This window comes from Perca flavescens, chromosome 24 (genome assembly GCF_004354835.1).
Source record: "Perca flavescens isolate YP-PL-M2 chromosome 24, PFLA_1.0, whole genome shotgun sequence".
NCBI lineage: Eukaryota > Metazoa > Chordata > Actinopteri > Perciformes > Percidae > Perca > Perca flavescens.
The window spans coordinates 18,989,315-19,011,965 of NC_041354.1; the positions used below are offsets into that span (position 1 = coordinate 18,989,315).

The following is a 22,651-nucleotide window of genomic DNA, read 5'->3' on the forward strand; positions in this document are numbered from 1 at the left end:
ACAAATCCACCGAATTTAAAATTCCAACACAAAGAAAGCAGAAGGAAATGGAAAATACATACATCCAGCGGAATTTCCTGCATCACCGGAGCAATCCTGGAAGGGAAACATGAAAGATATAGACTAGGGTGACTTAAGTACACAAAAAATACAATAAAGGAATGTTAAATTACAAGTACAGGAAAATGATAAAAAACTAGAGAAAAGGATAAAAGTAGCAATATTAACAATATAAAATAATGTTTTAAAAGACAATGAAAACAAAGCTAGTTACAGATTAAGACTTAGTTATGTAACCATTAAAGCCACAAATCTAAACAGAAATCTTTTGAGTCCAGATTTAAATTATATATATTTTTAAAAACATTATGAGGAGAAACTGGACCAAAAACACACAACCTGTTGGTAAAGTTGAGACATTTGTCCAGTTTTTTTGTCCATGATTTGTCTTTGTTTACCCTGGAATATGCCCATCCAATAACCTCGCATGCTGTATATTAATGTCATGTCCAGATCATACTGCAGTGTTTCAGCACACTAAATGTGTTTTCTGGGACTTCTGTTCATTCATGAAGTTCCATAGACTTTGATTTTTGTTTAGCAGTGACCATCACATAAAAGTTACTGTATGTTTAAATATCATAGTTTTATGGCTTAACCAAGTCAATTTACTGCAGTAAAGTACTTCAGTCCAGATGTTGAGGTACTTTTCATGCCACTTTCTACTTCTACTCTGCTACATTTCAGAGAGCAATATTGTACTTTTTACTCAACTACATTTATCTATTACAGCTTTAGTTACTAATTACTTTAGTTACTCCATTACATTCATCTGTTACAGCTTTAGTTACTAGTTACTTTAGTTACTCCATTACATTAATCTGTTACAGCTTTAGCTACTAGTTAGTTTACACATTAAGATTCCTGCACACAAAACACATGGAGTTTATAAAATCTGATGTTTGATTCTAAAGTAAACTAGCCAACAATATAACGGCTACAAGTCCAGCTGAGATGATGAGACCATTAAACACACAACTGTGTGTGTGTGTGTGTATCTGTGTCTGTGTGTGAATAACATTAAAGTGATGGTTCGGAGTAATTTCACCCTAGGGTCCTTTGCACCATGACCTCGAGCCAAACCACCCCCAGAAGCTTTTTTCACCTGGGTCGAACATTGGGAGAGTTAGCGTAGAGTAGCATTATCAGCTGAATAGCTTAGCGCAGGGGCTAATGGATCCAAAGTGTCTCTTAACATTACCCCACTAATAATGCCCGAAATGATACCAAACTTCTACACTAGTACAAATAGGTTATACACTCATAAAACGATGGATTGGAAAATTTGTAAGTACACCAGAAGTTTATGAACACTTGCCTGCTGGCTTCTGCTCTCTGCTGCTGCTGCTGCTGCTGCTGCTGCTGCTGTTACTACCGGGCAGTAAGAGTGCTTAGGGCCGTCTACAAATTACTACACCGAAAAGAGATGCAACAAAAATATTTATTAATTTAATGATTAAATAAGGTAATGTCTCCAAACTTACCTCAATTATAACTTGTCTCCTGCTAGTTATTCTACAGCACTTTAAAAAATAAGTTAAATGAAAAAATATTTTTTTTGCATCTCTTTTCGGTGTAGTAATTTGTAGACGGCCTTAAGCACTCGTCTTACTGCCGGCAGCAGCAGCAGCAAAAACAGCAGAGAGCAGAAGCCAGCAGGCTAGTTTTATAAACTTCTGGTATACTTACAAATTTTCCAATCCATCGTTTTATGAGTGTATAACCTATTTGTACTACTGTAGACGTTTGGTATCATTTCGGGCATTATTAGTGGGGTAATGTTAAGAGACACTTCGGTTCCATTAGCCCCTGCGCTAAGCTATTCAGCTGATAACGCTACTCTACGCTAACTCTCCCAATGTTCGACCCAGGTGAAAAAAGCTTCTGGGGGGGTGTTTGGCTCGAGGTCATGGTGCAAAGGACCCTAGGGTGAAATTACTCCGAACCATCACTTTAAACACACAACTGTTTGGATCCTTTACACTTTCCAAAATGTTTTAATACTTTAACAACATTTTCCTGATGATACTTACACATTTAACTGAAGGAACATTTTCAATGCAGGACTTTTACTGTAACAAAGTATATTTACCGTGTGGTTTTATTACTTTTACTGCAGTACAGGATCTGAATACTTCTTCCAGCACTGTTGACACAATAAAAGCAGACATCGTGTTGGCCATGGTAGATGATAGGGGCTGGCTGCCGTTTACATTGAGTTGAAAATTATAGAATATGGGATTCATTCCTAGCTAACATATCTTCATTAAAGGGGTGATAGAATGATTATATAGGGTATTTCACACTGTTCCTTATGGTCTCCTAATGGGGTATGTAACATTGGTTGGGCTGTAAATGGCCTGGTTGATATTTTATTGGCCCTTATGTATCCCTGTGTTTTGGACCTATTTGTAACAAGAGCTTTTCTTCCAAATATGGTATGCTCATGAATATTTAGATCAGATGCGCGCTGATTAGTTGAGCGAATCCCCCATACACACACATTAGAGATGCGCGCTAATTGGTTGAGCGAATCCCCCATACACACACATTAGAGAAGCAACAGAATCTCATATTCCAAACACTGCAATGTTTCATTACCAAATTCACTTCTGAGACTTTTTTATGCGAGAAATCAACTATATAAAGCTCAAATATGGGCCGTTTTACGAAAATGTATGGCTAATTGCAAATTTGGTAAGACGTGTCGGACTTTAGGAGCTCCACACAGTCTGACGAGAAAGCGGCAGCCTGCTGGGCTCCATACCCAGGGCAAAGTCACCCTTTGTGGATTACTGCACCCGGGCTCCGCGGCCGGCTGCTGGCATAACTATAATATATTTACAGTTGGAATTTCGTCACGGCACTTATAGCACAGCTACCCCAAGGTCTTACAAAGCTAAAGTTGTGTCCGTTTTCAATGTAAGGCATTTTTATGAATGTCAGGTGTTTTGTTAGGAGGAGCAGCTAGCTAGCTATGTGTCCCATTCAATACAATGGGAAAAGATTGCTGCTAGCTAGCTACACTTTCAACATAACTACAGTAGCTATATTTACAGTTTGAATTTCATCACGGTACTTATATCACAGCTATCCCAAGTTCTTACAAAGCTAACAATGGTGTCAGATTTCAATTTAATGAATTTTTGTGAACACTAGCTAGGGGTTTCATTACCTGCGACTGTCCCTTCAATCATATGTGTACAGATTGCGACTAGTTAGCTTCATTTTCGTCGTAATTCGAGTATATTTACAGTTTGTATTTTGTCACGCCACTTATACAACATCTACCTAAAGGTCTTATAAAGCTAACAACGGTGTCCGATTTCAAGTTAATGAATATTTGTGAACTGTAAGGGTTTCATTAGGTGTGACTGTCCCTTCAATCCTAGCTATGTGTAGCTACAAATCACGGATAGGTAGTTTCATTTTTGGTGTAATTTGAGTATATTTACAGTTTGAATTTCATCACGCCACTTATATAACCTCTACCCCAAGGTCTTATAAAGCTAACAATCGTGTGCGATTTCAAATGTTTTAATTCTTTGTGAATTTCAGAGGAATTCTAAGAGGAGGCTAGCTAGCTCTCATTAATAGAGCTAGCTCCATCCAGCCGCAGGCTCTATCAATGAGACTCGCGGACAAGAGGCCTTTATTTCACCGATCGTTTGTTTAAATAACTCAACACATTATAATTACACACATTATAAGATTAACTGGAACCTGTGGTAAGAGATTGCTGGTGTAACAAGCTCGCTGATCACACTGTCACTCACACACACCTGGCATTTAGCAGGAAGAGGGGAGCTGCAGGCCCTGGAGCTCTGTCCAGGCAGTGGCGTTTGGTAGTCCATTAACCCACAAAACTGTGACTTTGCGCGGGTATGGAGTGCTGTGGGCTGCCAGCCCTGATGGACCTCAATCTATCTCACAGCAGGCCGGGGTCTGTGAAGGAAGGCAGGCCAGGCGGCGAGGCAGCTACACAGGCAGCGACGGCCGCTGCAATTAGTTAATTTGCAATTAGACATCACTTTTCATAAAACGGCCCATATTTGACCTTTGCATAGTTGATTTCTCTTTAAAAAAGTCTCAGAAGTGAATTTAATGGTAAAATAGCAGATGAACAATGTATACAATTTCTGAGATCTGCCCGACCTAGATTCAGAAGACTAACTGATCTCAGGTCAGTTGTGTAGCCTATGTAAATGTTAGGGCGTGACAAAGAGAGAGACTAGAGCCAAATGAGGAGGAGCCGCAAGTTGACGTCAACTAGGTGGCTTGTTGAGATTTGCCCGTTTTCAGAGCCAGTTTCAAATTCAAAGATTTGCAGAGGAAAGATGTGTCAATGGGATTTAGAGGTTCTATGTATGTCCTAGTTATCCATTAAACTGTCATTAATCAACTATGACAAGGTAAAATTGGTTTTGCATTCTATCACCCCTTTAATAAAATGTTCTGCCACATTATAACAGCCTTTTTTCATCTTCGTAACATGGCAAAAATTAGGAATATCCTGTCTCAAAATGATGCTGAAAAACTAGTCCATGCATTCGTTACTTCCAGGCTGGACTATTGTAATTCCCTACTGTCAGGTTGCTCAATTAAGTCCCTTAAGACTCTCCAGCTGATCCAGAATGCTGCAGCACGTGTTCTGACGAGAACTAAGAAAAGGGATCATATTTCTCCTGTTTTAGCTACTCTGCATTGGCTTCCTGTGAAACTCAGGATTGACTTTAAAGTCCTTCTCCTGACCTACAAAGCCCTAAATGGTCAAGCACCATCATATCTAGAACAGCTCTTAGTACCTTATTGTCCCACTAGAGCACTGCGCTCCCAGAATGCAGAGTTACTTGTGGTTCCTAGAGTCTCTAAAAGTAGACTGGGAGCCAGAGCCTTCAGCTACCAGGCTCCTCTCCTGTGGAACCAGCTCCCAGTCTGGGTTCGGGGGGCAGACACCGTCACCACATTTAAGAGTAAACTGAAAACTCTCCTCTTTGATAAAGCTTATAGTTAAGAAGTGAGGAGTTGCAGCGTCCGCCTAACCCGGCCACCTGCTTCTCTTTGTAGTCATCAGATTTGTTTATCATATAATCAATAATATAGTGAGAGTAGAGGTAGGCAGGCCAGTACAGCCTCTCATCAATGTTTTCATTTGTTTCCTTTTGTATGCATCCTGTTCCAGAACTGCTTGTTACTAACCTAGCTCTGGGGAGTTTACTCCCCGGAGTCCTTATGTTTCTTCCCTTCAACGCCCGGCCGCGTCCTGCTGCGTCTGCTACACCCACCCGTGCTCTGCAGCGCCACGTTTCATCCCGCAACATCCTGCTGTGATGTTCATACGCACAGAGTAGTCAGGATCCGGTATAGGAGACTGCACTACTCAGTATGACACGATGTGCCCTGCTGTGACATGAACTACAACGACTACCTTCAAAGTCACTGTTCCACTATCTTTAATGTGACTATTATCGCCACTGTTCATCACACCCCCAACCGGCCCCGTCAGACACCGCCTACCAAGAGTCTGGGTCTGCCGAGGTTTCTTCCTAAAAGGGAGTTTTTCCTCGCCACTGTCGCAATAGCTACTGCTAATGCTTGCTCTTGAGGGAATTACTGTAATTGTTGGGGCTTTGTAAATTATAGAGTGTAGTCTAGACCCACTCTATCTGTAAAGTGTCTCGAGATAACTCTGTTATGATTTGATACTATAAATAAAATTGAATTGAAAATTGAATTGAATTGAATTGAACTGAATTATGAGTCAGAAAGAAAAGTCTGGAGAATGTCTCAGAGACACAAAGTCATCTTTGTGTTGATGATTGTAAAAGATACAAAAACATGCCCTCAACAAAAGTATCATGTTCATCCTTACTCTGTCCATTTATGGGATAGTAATAATAGTAATCATTAGATATGATCAAGCAGCTGGGAGAGCCACCTTTGTTCATGTGTTTAGCTTGGTAAATTGGTCTTTAATTCAAATGCATATTTAGCTTTGAAAAGGTCAATAATCTGAAGTGGATTTCATGGAACTGGCAGTCTCCTGCATGATAATATTACAGTTCATCTACAAAACTCTGTTAAGAGTATATGCTTACAATACACAACACTCGTAAAAGTGGCTCATCTTGTTTCATTGAATATTTCTGGCCTGTTTCATTTTTTTGTGAGGAGACCTAAAGAGAAAAGCCTCCTGCAGTCAGTTAGCTTGAACATGATGGGGGGGTATCCTTGGTGAACAGCAACATCTAGTGGTCTCATTGCAGGAAAGCAGGTTCACTTTCCACAGCCTTTAAAAATGGGACTATTTTACAAGATAATGGACAGATTTTAATGATTCAACATCCCATTTTGATTCTGATTGGTAAAGCGTGTGTGCCGTTCCATCTCCAGAAGGCCTGTGCTTCTTAAAGGGGATGGTTTTCTTCTTCAACGGCCCTACACTCCTCAGGTCTGTGCTTCTTAAAGGGGATGGTTTTCTTCCCACAGGGTTAGGGTTAGATCAGTTACATCTACCAGAGCCGCATATTTTAACATAAGAAGAGCAAATTATAATTCTACATAAATATGAAGAACACAGTCATGGTTTTGCAGGCAAAACGCAATACACTGACGGTGACGCTGTATATGTGTAAATCCAAATCTTATCAATATCTTCCCTATCAGTCAGGACCAAGATCTGACCATAATTACATTTGTGCTTTCCATAAACTGCCGTTGCTTTAGCCTATTATTTCAGTTGCAACCCTGGCAGTGGAAGTGATCGTGAGAGCAAATAAAATATATAAAAACATAATTCAAACCGATGTGTGCATTGGCATCGCACTTCCCTCCCATTAAAATCTACATGTTTAATAACATTTTGAATATATTTCTGTTATTTTGCTTGAGTGTATGTTCTGAGATTGTTTAGTTACTAATGGCGTCGTTTGTTTTTGTTCATTTTTTATTCTTTGTTTCAGGAGAGTCTTTCTTTTGTTCCCATGCTTTTTTTGGTGTGGCCTGGGTTTCCAAAGGTGGGCGGCTTGGCACAATGTTGGAACCTTGCTCACGTTGCATGCAAGTAGGCACTGGGACTCTTTTGTACATGTTTTGTTGTAGTGTTTGTATTGTTGCCCCCACCCCAGACTAGGGAGATAGGGTATCCTTTCCAGTAGTCTGCCCCCACTGAAGCCCCAGCCCACTGATTTGAGTTTATTATCCTGCTATGCTTAGAGGAGGTGAAGGCATGGCTGGCTCAAAATTTCCTCTATTTAAATGATAAGACTGAGGTCATTGTTTTCAGCCTGAGTGAAAGGTCCCAGTGTAGAAGCCTAGACTTGGAGTCTTTCTACTTTTAAATCTGCAGGAGTGTGAAACTTGGGTGTTTTCGTGGACCAGTCCTTAAAATTTGATAAACATATCTCATACTTCGTTTACTGTCTAAAATCAAAGGCTTTCTCACCCCGATAACTCTGGAAATGGCGGTTCATGCATTCATCACATGTCCATCCATCCATCCATCTTCGTCCGCTTATCCGGTGTCGGGTCGCGGGGGGAGCAGCTCCAGCAGGGGACCCCAAACTTCCCTTTCCCGAGCAACATTAACCAGCTCCGACTGGGGGATCCCGAGGCGTTCCCAGGCCAGGTTGGAGATATATCCCTCCACCTAGTCCTGGGTCTTCCCCGAGGCCTCCTCCCAGCTGGACGTGCCTGGAACACCTCCCTAGGGAGGCGCCCAGGGGGCATCCTTACCAGATGCCCGAACCACCTCAACTGGCTCCTTTCGACGCAAAGGAGCAGCGGCTCTACTCCGAGCTCCTCACGGATGACTGAGCTTCTCACCCTATCTCTAAGGGAGACGCCAGCCACCCTCCTGAGGAAACCCATTTCAGCCGCTTGTACCCAGGATCTCGTTCTTTCGGTCATGACCCAGCCTTCATGACCATAGGTGAGGGTAGGAACGAAAACTGACCGGTAGATCGAGAGCTTTGCCTTCTGGCTAAGCTCTCTTTTTGTCACAACGGTGCGATAGATTGAATGCAATACCGCACCTGCTGCGGCGATTCTCCGACCAATCTCCCGCTCCATTGTCCCCTCACTCGCGAACAAAACCCCAAGGTACTTGAACTCCTTCACTTTGGGTAAGGACTTATTCCCTACCTGGAGAAGGCATTCCATCGGTTTCCTGCTGAGAACCATGGCCTCAGATTTAGAGGTGCTGATCCTCATCCCAACCGCTTCACACTCGGTTGCGAACCGATCCAGTGAGTGCTGAAGGTCGCAGGCCGATGATGCCATCAGGACCACATCATCTGCAAAGAGCAGCAATGAGATCCCCAGACCACCAAACTGCAACCCCTCCCCACCCCGACTACGCCTCGATATCCTGTCCATAAATATTACAAACAGGATTGGTGACAAAGCGCAGCCCTGGCGGAGGCCAACCCTCACCTGAAACGAGTCCGACTTACTACCGAGAACCCGGATACAGCTCTCACTTTGGTCATACAGAGATTGGATGGCCCTGAGTAGAGACCCCCTCACCCCATACTCCCGCAGCACCTCCCACAGTATCTCCCGGGGGACCCGGTCATACGCCTTCTCCAAATCCACAAAACACATGTAGACCGGTTGGGCATACTCCCAGGCTCCCTCCAGGATCCTTGCGAGTGAAGAGCTGGTCCGTTGTTCCATGACCAGGACGGAATCCGCATTGTTCCTCCTCAACCCGAGGTTCGACTATCGGCCGAACCCTCCTTTCCAGCACCTTGGAGTAGACTTTACCAGGGAGGCTGAGAAGTGTGATACCCCTATAATTGGCACACACCCTCTGGTCCCCCTTTTTAAAAAGGGGAACCACCACCCCAGTCTGCCTCTACTTTGGCACCGTCCCAGACTTCCACGCAATGTTGAAGAGGCGTGTCAACCAGGACAGCCCCTCCACACCCAGAGCCTTGAGCATTTCTGGACGGATCTCATCAATCCCCGGGGCTTTGCCACTGTGTAGTTGTTTGACTACATCAGTGACTTCCGCCCGGGAAATCGACGACAATCCCCCATTATCCTCCAGCTCTGCCTCTAACATAGAGGGCGTATTAGTCGGATTCAGGAGTTCCTCAAAGTGCTCCTTCCACCGCCCTATTACCTCCTCAGTTGAGGTCAACAGTGTCCCATCCTTACTGTACACAGCTTGGATGGTTCCCCGCTTCCCCCTCCTGAGGTGGCGAACAGTTTTCCAGAAGCCCTTTGGTGCCGACCGAAAGTCCTTCTCCATGTCTTCTCCCACACCCGCTGCTTTGCCTCTTTCACGGCAGAGGCTGCAGCCCTTCGGGCCCTTCGGTACCCTGCAACTGCCTCCGGAGTCCTCCGGGATAACATATCCCGGAAAGATTCCTTCTTCAGTCGGACGGCTTCCCTGACCACCGGTGTCCACCACGGTGTTCGTGGGTTACCGCCCCTTGAGGCACCTAAGACCCTAAGACCACAGCTCCTCGCCGCAGCTTCAGCAATGGAAACTTTGAACATTGTCCACTCGGGTTCAATGCCCCCAGCCTCCACAGAGATGCACGAAAAGCTCCGCCGGAGGTGTGAGTTGAAAGTCTGTTGGACAGGGGCCTCCTCCAGACGTTCCCAATTTACCCGCACTACACGTTTGGGCTTACCAGGTCTGTCCAGAGTCTTCCCCCACCCTCTGACCCAACTCACCACCAGATGGTGATCGGTTGACAGCTCTGCCCCTCTCTTCACCCGAGTGTCCAAAACATACGGCCTCAGATCAGATGAAACGATTATGAAATCGATCATTGACCTTCGGCCTAGGGTGCTCTGGTACCAGGTACACTTATGAGCATCCCTATGTTCGAACATGGTGTTCGTTATAGACAATCCATGACTAGCACAGAAGTCCAACAACAAACAACCACTCTGGTTTAGATCAGGGAGGCCGTTCCTCCCAATCACGCCTCTCAGGTGTCTCCATCATTGCCCACATGTGCGTTGAAGTCCCCAGCAGAACAATGGAGTCCCCCACTGGAGCCCCATGCAGGACTCCAGTCAAGGCCTCCAAGAAGGCCGAATACTCCGAACTCCTGTTTGGTGCATATGCACAAACAACAGTCAGAGTTTCCCCCCCACAACCCGCAGGCGTGGGGAGGCGACCCTCTCGTCCACCGGGTAAACTCCAACACAGCGGCGCTCAGCCGGGGCTTGTGAGTATCCCCACACCCGCCCGGGCGCCTCACACCCTGGGCAACTCCGGAGAAGAAAAGAGTCCAACCCCTATCCAGGAGTATGGTTCCAGAACCAAGACTGTGCGTGAGGTAAGCCCCACCAGATCTAACCGTAGCGCTCCACCTCCCGCACCAGTTCCGGCTCCTTCCCCACAGAGAGGTGACGTTCCACGTCCCCAGAGCCAGCGTCTGCCGCCCGGGTCTGGTCCGTCGAGGCCCCTGACCTTCACTGCCACCCATGTGGCATCGCACCCAACCCCAACGGTTCCTCCCACAGGTGGTGGGCCCATGGGCTGGAGAGATGGGAGCCACGTAGCTTGTTCGGGCTGTGCCCGGCCGGGCTCCGTGGCAAACCAAATTGTTTTGATAGGGGTTTTTATAGTGACATGACTAATATTATGCTGGAGTTATCTGAATACTTATTCATAGTTGGGGGGGATTTTAATGCAGTTTGGAATCCAGCTGAAGATAGGTCTGGCGGTTCGGAGACTAGGGACCAGGAATTGGCGTCCTTTGCATTACAGGCTTGGGCAAATGGCCTTGGGCTCACAGATATGTGGCACGTAACCAACCCATCTGTGAAAGACTACACCTCTTCACAAGTCCTCCACTAGAATTGACAATTTATTTGCGTCCCCGAAGCTCTTCCGAGACTTACAACATGTTAATTTACTACCTATAGCCCTCTTTGATCATAAAGCCATGTTCTGTACGGTGGTGTTTAGCTGTATATCTTCACGTGCACAGCGATGGCGTTTCCACACCACTCTGCTGAAGCAGGAGGCATTTAAGAAGCAGTTTGTGGAGAAACTCAGAGTTTTTAGATTTTTATGTCAGCTCGGTTGACGACCCTAGGATACAGTGGGATTCGATCAAGGGTTTCATTAGGAGTAAAGCTATATTATTTGCCTCTAATCAATGTAAAGCTCAACAATCTAAATTACAAGAACTGGAAAATACCTATGAAAATTTAGAAAACACATTATCGGCCAATTATTCAGAAGACACAGTTCTGCAACATAAAGTGGTTAAGAAGAAATTAACAATATTCTTAAGCAGCAATCAGAATTTTTTATCCACAGGACCAGGCAACGATACTACTTTCACGGATCTAGACCCAGCCATCTTTTATCCATGAAAATTAGATTGAACAATTCTCTGACATTCCCTCAATTAAATTGCAGACTGGAGCTGTCACCACTGACCCTGCACAAATTAATGACACTTTTCGTAGTTCTTACTCCAACCTTTACAAATCTGAGGTATCCTCTTACAAGAGCAAATGTGGAAACTTTCTAGCTCATCTGAACATGCCTCGCCTTGCTGATGATGACGCAAATGATCTGGCCAGGCCGATCTCACTTGAAGAGCTCAAGGCCGCTGTCCATTGCATGCCTTGACTGTGTACCACTAGAGCTATACTTAGCTTTCTGGGACCTCCTAGGCCCACTACTTTTTGCTATGATACATTTTTCAGTAGAGAAGGGCACTTTCTCTAAAGGCATGAATATTGCAGTCATTTCCTCACTTCTTAAGAAACACAAAGATTCAACTGAATGTGGTAACTATAGGCCCCTCAGTCTTCTGAATGCTGACATTAAAATCTATGCCAAGGTACTCTCCCGTCGCCTGCAGTTTTATATTCCATCACTGGTGCACTGTGACCAGATTGGCTTCATAAAGTCGCACCTAGCCTCTGATAATGTCTGACGGCTGATACATGTGATTGAGGCTTCGGTGGATGTTAAAGCCCTGTTAGCTGTATTATCACTTGATGCAATGAAGGCGTTCGACTGCCTTGAATGGTTAGTTTTGGAGGTGATGGGCTTTGGCGAGGGCTTCATAAAATTAATTAAGGTGCTATATGCAAACCCCTCAGCGATGGTGCTTACAGGTAATCTCTGCTCCATCTTATTCCCAATATTGAGATTGTCTCGCCAGGGATGTCCTTTTAAAGGAGAATTCCGGCCAATTTTTACGTTAATCTTGATCGCTATAGCTACGCGAGTACTTTCGATAGAAAAAACCCCGACCCAAATCAGTGCAGGTAACACGGAGAAGCTGCAGCTACGTACTACAAGCGTCCCCTGAGCTAAAACGGCAGTGCTCGGGGCAAGTTTTAGAGTGCCTTTGTGCCTCTTAACAGACACAATATGCAATTAATATGTCTGTGCCACATGAACAGGGCCCTTACGTGTCAACAAGATGCGTTTTCAACTCAGACATTGTTTAAATTCACCTACCCTGGTCCCTGTCTCGATCCTGCCAGTAGCTAGCTTGCCCTGCTAGCTGATAGCCGTTAGCTGCTAGCTGCCATTTGGTGAGTGTATTCAGACAGGCTTCTGTGATAATCATCCCAAAAACAATCCACGGAGCGGTGGTGGTGTGGCTATGTCCTCCAGAGGACAGGTCATGTCACGTCTTGAAGTGTATTCCCCCCTAAAAAAAAACAATAGTGCTGTAGTAGCTGTTAGCTGCTAGCTGCCCTCCGGTGAGTGTGTACAGCCAGATAGCTGTTAGCCGTTAGCTGCTAGCTGCCGTCCGGTGAGTGTATTCAGCCAGGCATCTGTGCTAATCATCCCAATAACAATCCACGGAGCGCCCGGTGGTGTGGCTATGTCCCCCAGTTACTGAAGGCTACCTTTAACTTGTGCTTGGAGCAGCAAGTTCATCTGCCTGTTTCCCCTCTGTCTGTCAGTCTCGTTCTTTCCAACTCTTGAGGCTAGTTCTTCGTCTGTATACTCTGGTTCGAATAAATAAGGATGACCATCAAACGCAAAAGGCTTATCCGTGTGGTTATATCTGCTATATTCTTCATACTCCAAGCTTCTTCCGTTATAAACAACTCCGCTTTTCACTCTTCACACACACTACGCTCCAATCTGCAAATTACTGTTTACCTTTTTCTGCTGCAACTGAATTCCCAGGAGACCGCGCCATGCAACAGCTAGGCTTCAGTAACGCTATTACTGTGCAAGCCACAGACATCGTTTATCCCGTTTCCATGTAGTTACATAGGATAGTCACTGATATGGTCATAACCACTACAGTGCTCAATTACCTATTTTGAGGGGGAAATAATCTAAACCTTTCGCTGCAAAGGCATGATCTGTCCTATGCAGGATATCCACCAACCCACCGGGCGCCCCGGATTTTTTTATTGGGATGATTAGCACAGATGCCTGGCTGAATACACTCTCCGGACGGCAGCTAGCAGCTAACGGCTAACAGCTATCTGGCTGTACACACTCACCGGAGGGAAGCTAGCAGCTAACAGCTACTACCGCACTATTGTTTTTTTTAGGGGGGAATACACTTCAAGACATGACATGACCTGTCCTCTGGAGGACATAGCCACACCACCACCGCTCCGTGGATTGTTTTTGGGATGATTATCACAGAAGCCTGTCGGAATACACTCACCAAACGGCAGCTAGCAGCTAACGGCTATCAGCTAGCAGGGCAAGCTAGCTACTGGCAGGATCGAGACAGGGACCAGGGTAGGTGAATTTAAACAATGTCTGAGTTGAAAACGCATCTTGTTGACACGTAAGGGCCCTGTTCATGTGGCACAGACATATTAATTGCATATTGTGTCTGTTAAGAGGCACAAAGGCACTCTAAAACTTGCCCCGAGCACGGCCGTTTTAGCTCAGGGGACGCTTGTAGTACGTAGCTGCAGCTTCTCAGTGTTACCTGCACTGATTCGGGTCGGGGTTTTTTCTATCGAAAGTACTCGCGTAGCTATAGCGATCAAGATTAACGTAAAAATTGGCCGGAATTCTCCTTTAAGCCCAAGCCTCTTTGCACTCTCACTTGAACCCTTGGCACAGATGATTCGACTTTCATCGTTATAAAACCTATTACTGTTAAAAGCAAACATCATCTGGCACTATATCCTAGGTATTCCTTGAAGACCCACTACATTATACCCTTCATCTTTTAACGATATTAGACAAGTTTGGAGCGCTTTCAGGATTTAAAGTTAATTGGTCAAAATCTGCTTTACTGCCTCTGAATAAGGCTATAAAAACTAAATAAACTGCTTTACCTGCAATTATTCCATCTGTTAAAGAGTTTAGGTATTTAGGTATTGATATATATTCCCCTCGCTGAATCGCATTGTTAAACCCAATTATACCGAGATGCTGAATGCGGTTCTGGAAAGTTGAAACTTGGACAGATGTGCTATTTGCGAGCGTGTCGGTTAGGCACTGTCGGCTACAATTTGGTCCGATCATTTCTCATCTTGTTGAGGTTTTTATTTATATATATATATATACACACACTGATTGGACAGGTAAAGATTTGGCCAGAGAAAACCCACGAATATACCACAAACCTGAAGGAAAATGAAAATTGAGCGCAAGTATGTAGGAGGGCGGAGTCAGGCTATCAGCGCATGTAGGGGGTGGATTGTCCTAATGTGAGTCACTGCCTGATATGCAGCACCACAGAAAAAGTACTGGCTTAATCAAATGCTTGACCTCTTTATAAAGCTGATACCCTGTAGTTTCTTAGGAAACGTTAATACATTAATGTGTGATGTACTGGCACAGAGTTACAGAGACTACAATATTGTTTATTCTTTCTAACGGGTTACACACATCTTTGAACTGACCTCATTTCAGCCCTCTAATTCACTATATATATATATATATATATATATATATATATATATATATATATATATATATATATATAAAAGGTGTGTGTGTGTGAGAGAGAAAGAGGGGAAAGGTAAAGAGATTACATGGGTATCTAAGCCACGCAAGAGCAAGATGGCGGATGAAACACCGCAAGATTTAAAGCTCTTTGTAGTTTATAGCGCAAGGCAAAAATGGCTACTCGAGGAAATACACAAACAGGCTATTTATCCCCAAGATGGCGGGTGGGGAAGGGGGAAAATGGGAATTTCCCATAAAGAGGTGGGAGGGGGAAGCGTGAAGTGCGCCTAATTATGTATTCCATGGTATGTACAAAAAACGCCCATGAAAGCGCGCCTCTCTTTTGCATTGAAAATTCTCTGCCTCTTAAAAGCAGGTGTAAACCAGGAAGAGGGTTTCCTGGCATATGCCTCCAGGTGAAATGGCAACAGTAATCTGAGAAAGACGAAGACATAGGCCAAGGAGACAAGCTGAACAAGGATCACACTTTTTCAGTTGAGTGAACAGGAAATCATTATGCATTACAGATAAGCAGTCGTGCAATATTAGTTACTGGAAGAAATCAAAGATGACATATCTCTGACTCAGCGTTCACATTCCATTCCTCACTACATTACAAATATTGTCATCAGGATCATTTCAAACAGTCATAGCATCAGCAGTGGGAATATGGCAGTCTGCACTAAGCCGTATCATCACAAGTACTTACTTAACACTACAGTGTACAGTTCAATTTACAGTGTATACGGTTATATTTATATAACAGTGCTGTCATGAATGTCCTCTGCTCTCCTTGTCTCCTCTCTCCTTGTCTCCTCTCCAGGCATCTACAGACGAGCTAGTTCGTTGTCTCTCTGACTTCCTGTGTTGCTGTTGTGTCAAACTGAAGGAGCTGTCGTCCAATCAGATCGTCTTGTGGTTCAGAAATGGAGACAGAGCGCTGCTGGTCCAAGGCTGGCAGGTCCGTGTGTCTGTTCCATTGGTCTGTGTGTTTCTCTCGTTATTTAGAGTAGGAGTCGGTAGTGTTGGAGACATTTCATTGGCCTCATATGAATTTGTATAAGGGCTGTCAGTCAATCATTTAAAACATTTAATCATGATTAATGGCATGATTGTCCACAGTTAACTCACGAATCATCGCAAATGAATACGTTTTTCTATCTGAACGGGCCGGCTACATTGCACGTCAACATATACAAAGCGGATGCTCAAACGCTACGTTTCCACTATAATCTATGAAACTGGAGACACTGGGAAGAGAGCAGCGTGTAGCAAGCGTAAACAAAGATTTATATCTATTATGCAAGGTGCGTGCTGCCCTTTCACACAGAAATGTGTCTATATTTCTTTAAATGAAACTACCAATATACAGGAAACAACTTAACGTCAGGTAACGTTTGGTTTGGAGAGTTTTTGCTATTAATTGATTCCTCTGAAAACAGCTGACAGTAGGTTGATGTTTCACAGCTCTGTGCCGGCTCCAAAAACTGAAATAACAACAATCCCAAAGAAAAGCTCTCAGTCTCGCTCTGACTCACACAATCCTATGCCGTGTGGCGATGTAGGTGGAGACGGTTAAAAGATACATTCAGCAGCACATCGCTCTGCTAAATGGTCGCATAAATTACGCGTTTAACGTAGCCAAAGTGTTAACATCTCTGTGTCCTGTCTGTCTCTCCCTGTCTGTATTTCTCTATTCTGTCTCTCTCTCCCTGTCTGTGTGTCTCTATCCTGTTTGTCTCTAACCTGTCTGTGTGTCTCTATCCTGTCTGTCTCTCCCTGTCTGTATGTCTCTATCTTGTCCGTCTCTCCCTGGCTGTGTGTCTCTATCCTGTTTGTCTCTAACCTGTCTGTGTGTCTCTATCCTGTCTGTCTCTCCCTGTCTGTATGTCTCTATCCTGTTTGTCTCTAACCTGTTTGTGTTAAGGCATGGATACCCAACCCGAGGCCGACAGGTCCTGACGAATAGAGAATAATGTAATTGTTAGCTGTATTTATAGAGCACCAGGTTCCAATATTGAACTATTCAAGGGGTGGATGGACGAAATGTTCACAATGTTAAAACAAAAGGTCTTGTTCTTTTGTGTGGATTTTAATATAGATCTGTTTAATCCAAATAACCACAAACCAACTGAAGACTTTATAAATACAATGTACAGCTTAAGCTCTTTCTAAAATCAATATTAAAGGTTTATATAATATATTAAATATTATTGGTAATGTTTCTAAACAAGGTAGGTATCACCATCACTTTGTTAATATGTTTATTAATAATATGGATGATGTAGTAAATGGCTTCATGGTGTACCTATATTTGAATAAACACACAGTAGCGGAGTTTATGCAGTGTCTTTTATTTTACTCATTTTCTTTTCATGAGTCTGAACGAGGCAACAGCTGAGGGAGAGTGCGTGTCCTCCGCCCCCCCGTGCTGGACCACCACTTTGACCCTGTCTCCTGACAGCAGAGGGGCTGGGAAAACAAGCCGAAATAACTCGATCAATGGCAGAAATAAATCATTCACGACAGAGAAATGAAAACCTGAATAATAAATAAAAATGTTGTGCATCGTCATGTTTCCTGTATTGAATATCATTGCCACACAACACTATAGGTTACCTTTTGAAAGGGAGGAATAAGAATATCCTGTCTCCTTGGTATAGCCCCCAGTTGGGGCTGTGCTGGAGACTGCTCTCTGGGCATCGGGTCATCTGGCTCCATCAGTAGCTTACATTTATGGCACCGTGTTTTCCTGCGAGATGTTGTGCAGAACACCACAGGCTAAAACAATGTTGCAGACTTTTTCTGCTGTGTATAGGGTCCTCCCCCGCTGATGCAAGCCATCAGCCCTTAAACAATCCGATGGAGCATTCCACTGTGGCACGTGCGCGTACGTGTGTACTGTTGTACCGGCTCATAGAGGTCTTCTAAAAGAGCCAGATCTGACATTGCTGATAAGTGATCAACTGATGACTTCTCCTCCTGTTAAACTGATTATATGCTGCACCGCAAGTCCACACTGACTCCAAAACTTGCGTACACGAGTTCAGACCAGACGTGAGATTTTATCGCAGCCTACGCTCACGTCCAAATTGATAAATGCCGAGCTTTGCGTAAGAATCGGCGTACGCCTGTTTTAGGTCGTATGCACGTTTCATAAATGAGGCTCAATAAGAAGTTTGAACTCACTGATGTAATGCCATTGATTTTCTACGTGTTAGTAGGCTCAGTGAAACTGAGTTCAGCGTGATGGAGACCCGACTCAGAGGAGGAGAGGTTAGTGAGGCCAGCGTCTCCACAGCAGGTGACAGTGCGTACGGATCCACTGCGCCACACATGGATGAAATAATGAAATAGTAAATAGGACTACAGTAACATAAAAATGTGCAGAATTAAGACAGTCAAGACAGCCCAGTGTTTGGTGGACCGTGTACACTTTGTTCACTTAATAGCCTAAAAATCATACACAGGATCAATTACACATATCACATGAGTTTGCCCCACTGACACAGCATTTGTTCCTGGGGAGATGGATCCATGCATCCCACCTCCTGTGCACCATGGATGTCTGAGCCTCAGCAACTACAGAATCACAGGCACTATTGGATTTTCAATGCCAATCTTTTTGTTGCACAGTGAGGAGATATTTCATCTATGGGAAACACAGAGGAAAGTATTTTCTAAGTGGATTTTTCATTAATTTCCTGTCCTCATGTTTAAGAGGTTAAGTAGCCTGCAAATTAAACCGTTAGTTGTGTGGAAGATGTGAAACATTATCCTTTATCCACATAAATTATCAAACTTTAATGGAGTATTCGTGGATAAAATGTTTTTTCATAGACGATGTCACAGACGTATGCCAGTAAGTGAAGTGGAAACTTTATTTTGTAATGTTTGGTGATTTTCGGCATTTTTCATTTAGAATTCGTCACGTTACAGAGAAAGAAAAGACTTTGCAGACGGCCCACACATTCTCACGTCTAGTTAATGTTTTATACATCACAAAGTGTCTGTAAAAAACAGCGTATGCAAGCTTTTCGTGCGTACGCAATGTCTATACATGAGGCCCCAGGTCTTCAACAGGTCCTGCCAGTCTGGTCTTTGTGTACCTGTCTGTGTCTCTAATCTGTCTGTCCCCCTGTAGGACCAGGTCTTCACCAGTCCTGCCAGTCTGGTCTTTGTGTACCTGCTGTGTCTCTAATCTGTCTGTCCCCCTGTAGGACCAGGTCTTCACCAGTCCTGCCAGTCTGGTCTTTGTGTACCTGCTGTGTCTCTAACCTGTCTGTCTCTAACCTGTCTGTCCCCCTGTAGGACCAGGTCTTCATCAGTCCTGCCAGTCTGGTCTTTGTGTACCTTCTGTGTCTCTAATCTGTCTGTCTCTAACCTGTCTGTCCCCCTGTAGGACCAGGTCTTCACCAGTCCTGCCAGTCTGGTCTTTGTGTAGCTGCTGTGTCTCTAACCTGTCTGTCCCCCTGTAGGACCAGGTCTTCACCAGTCCTGCCAGTCTAGTCTTTGTGTACCTGCTGTGCCGGGCAGCAGTAGACGAGGACACGTCTTCGGAGCAGGAGCTGCACTCCGTCTTCCTCACCTGTCTCTACCTGAGCTACTCGTACCTGGGCAGCGAGATCTCCTACCCACTCAAACCCTTCCTGCTGGAGGCCAGCCACAATGCATCCTGGGAGTCCAGCCACAATGCATCCTGGGAGTCCAGCCCCGATGAATCCTGGGAGTCCAGCCGCGATGCATTCTAGGAGGGAGCGCTGCAGCTGATCGACCGGCTGAGTGCCGACATGCTGCGGATCAACGCTGAGCCGCACTTCTTCACAGAGGTGTTTCAGGATCTGAAAAAAAGAGGGACGAGAGAGAGAGAAGCAAGAGAAAGAGAGGATGAAAGAGAGGGAGGAGAAAGAGGGGGAGAGGGAGAAAGATGAAATGAAAGAGAAGCAGGAGAGAGAGAAGGAGGAGGAGAAAGAGAACAATGGAGGAAACAGCATCAATGATCTGGATCGTTAAGAGAGAAGAAAAGAGGAGACCACAGTATTTACACTGCTACGTTTCCCCCTGCTCTGGTGTTCCCCCTCTCATTCCCCCTGCTCTGGTGTTTCTCCCTCTCATTCCCCCTGCTCTGGTGTTCCCCCTCTCATTCCCCCTGCTCTGGCGTTTCTCCCTCTCATTCCCCCTGCTCTGGTGTTCCCCCCTCTCATTTCCCCTGCTCTGGTGTTTCTCCCTCTCATTCCCCCTGCTCTGGTGTTCCCCCCTCTCATTTCACCTTCTCTGGTGTTTCTCCCTCTCATTCCCCCTGCTCTGGTGTTTCTCCCTCTCATTCCCCCTGCTGTGGTGTTTCCCCCTCTCATTCTACAGTAATGTAGGTTTGTAGCGTGGCTGTCCTGTAGAACCATGTATCTGTTTTCAGCTTTGTGACAATGCATTTGACAGCTTATCCAAGAGGATTTTTAAAGACTTTATTTATGTTATTTAGGAGAAGTTTGTCAACACATAAAGGAATACACTGAATCCTTCAGTTCATCACAAACATTCAACATCAAGTCTCCCGGGGGTCTCTAAGCAGCCAGTGTTTGTGACAAAGTCTTGATATGTTGCATAGCTTGTAAATACTCAAAGTACAATTACCTTGAATGTGTACTTTAGTACCTACGTTCACTGTACTATAGTAAATGTACATAGTTACATCCCCCTGGTGTAGAGGAAGTAAACATGACATTTTGCAGACACAACAGAAGAATACTTCTATAGTTCTCTTCTGTAGTTCTATAGTTCTCTTCTATACTTCTATACTTATATAGTTATCTTCTATACTTCTATAGTTCTATAGTTCTCTTCTATACTTCTATACTTCTATAGTTCTATAGTTAGTTCTGTTGATAACTGACATTAATGCTGAACATGTAATGCACATTGTTATTTTAACTACATCTTTTGGAACTTACATGGTTTTAACTTTAAATACATTTCTGTATTTTAACATTTGCAGTTTTTGAAATAAATGATCATATTTTGCAATAAGTGTGTGTGTCTGGATTAATACTTATGTAAGATATAAGTGAAATACATTTTTATAAAGTCTAAAATGGTTAGGTAATGTAAGTATTATTAAGTTTAACTGTATTATTACCATTAATAATTATTATGGTTATTATTATTATTATGAATAGTGTTTCTACCTCTTTCTTTGTTTTCTGTTTGGTGTAAAGCTCTTTGTGACTAAGAAACTAGTTTAAAATTAAAAAGAAAAAATGAACTCATTAAATACCTAATATAATACATATAATATATATTATTAAACCACATTATTTAACCCTTGGGCCCTCCTCAAATTTACTAACATTGGACACCTTCGTGGCAAAAATATACACGCACACAAAAACTGATATTAAATCATATTTCAATATTGTTTTCTGCTTTTTTTCCATAAATCACTTAACCAACTTCTAACTTGGTCAAAACTACCAAACATTCAATAATTTTCAGGATTTTTACCCTTTAAATGCAAGTTTATTTATTTGAAGTATCTCATTATTTATTACAAAAAAAAATAATAATAGTGAGTTAAATAATTAATTAGGAATCGTTTTGAAATCCTTTTCATTAAACTTTGCTTCACCTGTAGATGGTCCCGCCCCCTCTGGGCTTCCGTAAGTTTCCTTTATATAGCCCCGCCCCTACCTGCTGCTGTAGCTTCAGAGCCGCGAAGCCTAACGGACGTGTTGCAGTGCCGGTCATTCTCGCTCCCTAAATTACCATTTTTCGGATCAAACGGAGCCTCTGCCTGATGGAACTGTGGACACACTAACGGAGATATGTCGGTGTTACCGTGGAGACAGAAACGGAGACGTTTCCGGTGAGTTTTCTGTGTTTGTGTCGACTTCAAAGAGAGTGTGTTTTCACCGCCGAGTGAACAGGTAGATTTCAATCAGCATTAGCGTCATTAAGTTACTGTTCCTCTACAGAAAGGAGAAAACTGGTCCTCCGCCATCTTAACTTCACTTACTAATACTTTATTAGGCTATATAGTTCAATTTGTTATTAATAATTTACACTTTATTTTTAAATTTGTATGGCCTATTCTGATTGGCTGTTGCTTTTTTGAAATGTAATGATGCAAGGTATTTCGGTGACGTATGGCCTTAGTGCCTTTTCAATCTAACGATGCAAGGTGTTTCCGGTGACGTACCCCCTATAGCCGTTAGAGCCGTTAAAGTGGTTAATACCGGTATAGCCTAGAGCCGTTAGGTTAACGTCTCTCCAGCCAAACCCGGAGGCCCGAACAGTCCTCCTCTTCTCCGCTCCATCGGTACCGGTAGGTCTACCTGCTGTGTGTTCAACTGTAATTTCCTCGTGTTAAATACCTTAAAGTTCCAAAAAAAAAAAAAAACCCAAAAAAGTATTATTCTTATTGTGTGTGTGTGTGTAATGTATTTTTTAAATTTAGTATTGCTTATTCTGATAGGCTGTTGGCTTTTTTTTTTTTTCAAATGTAATAATGCAAGGTGTTTCGGTGACGTATCCCCTTATAACCGTTAGAGCCGTTAAAGCGGCTGGTAGGTAGAGCCTTTAGAGCCGTTAAAGCCGTTAGGTTAACGTCTCCCCAGCCAAACCCGGAGAACCGAACCGTCCTCCGCCTCTCTGCTCTATCGGTACCGGTAGGTCTACCGGCTGTGTGATTAACTGTAATTTACTCGTGTTAAAAAATAC

The 22,651-nt window shown here is 43.8% G+C and overlaps 1 pseudogene; it reads left to right on the plus strand.

Moving 5' to 3' along the window:
• Positions 1–15,178: 15,178 nt before the first annotated feature.
• The window catches only part of LOC114550689 (cyclin-dependent kinase 5 activator 2-like), a 21,050-nt pseudogene continuing 13,577 nt past the window's right edge, over positions 15,179–22,651 (plus strand).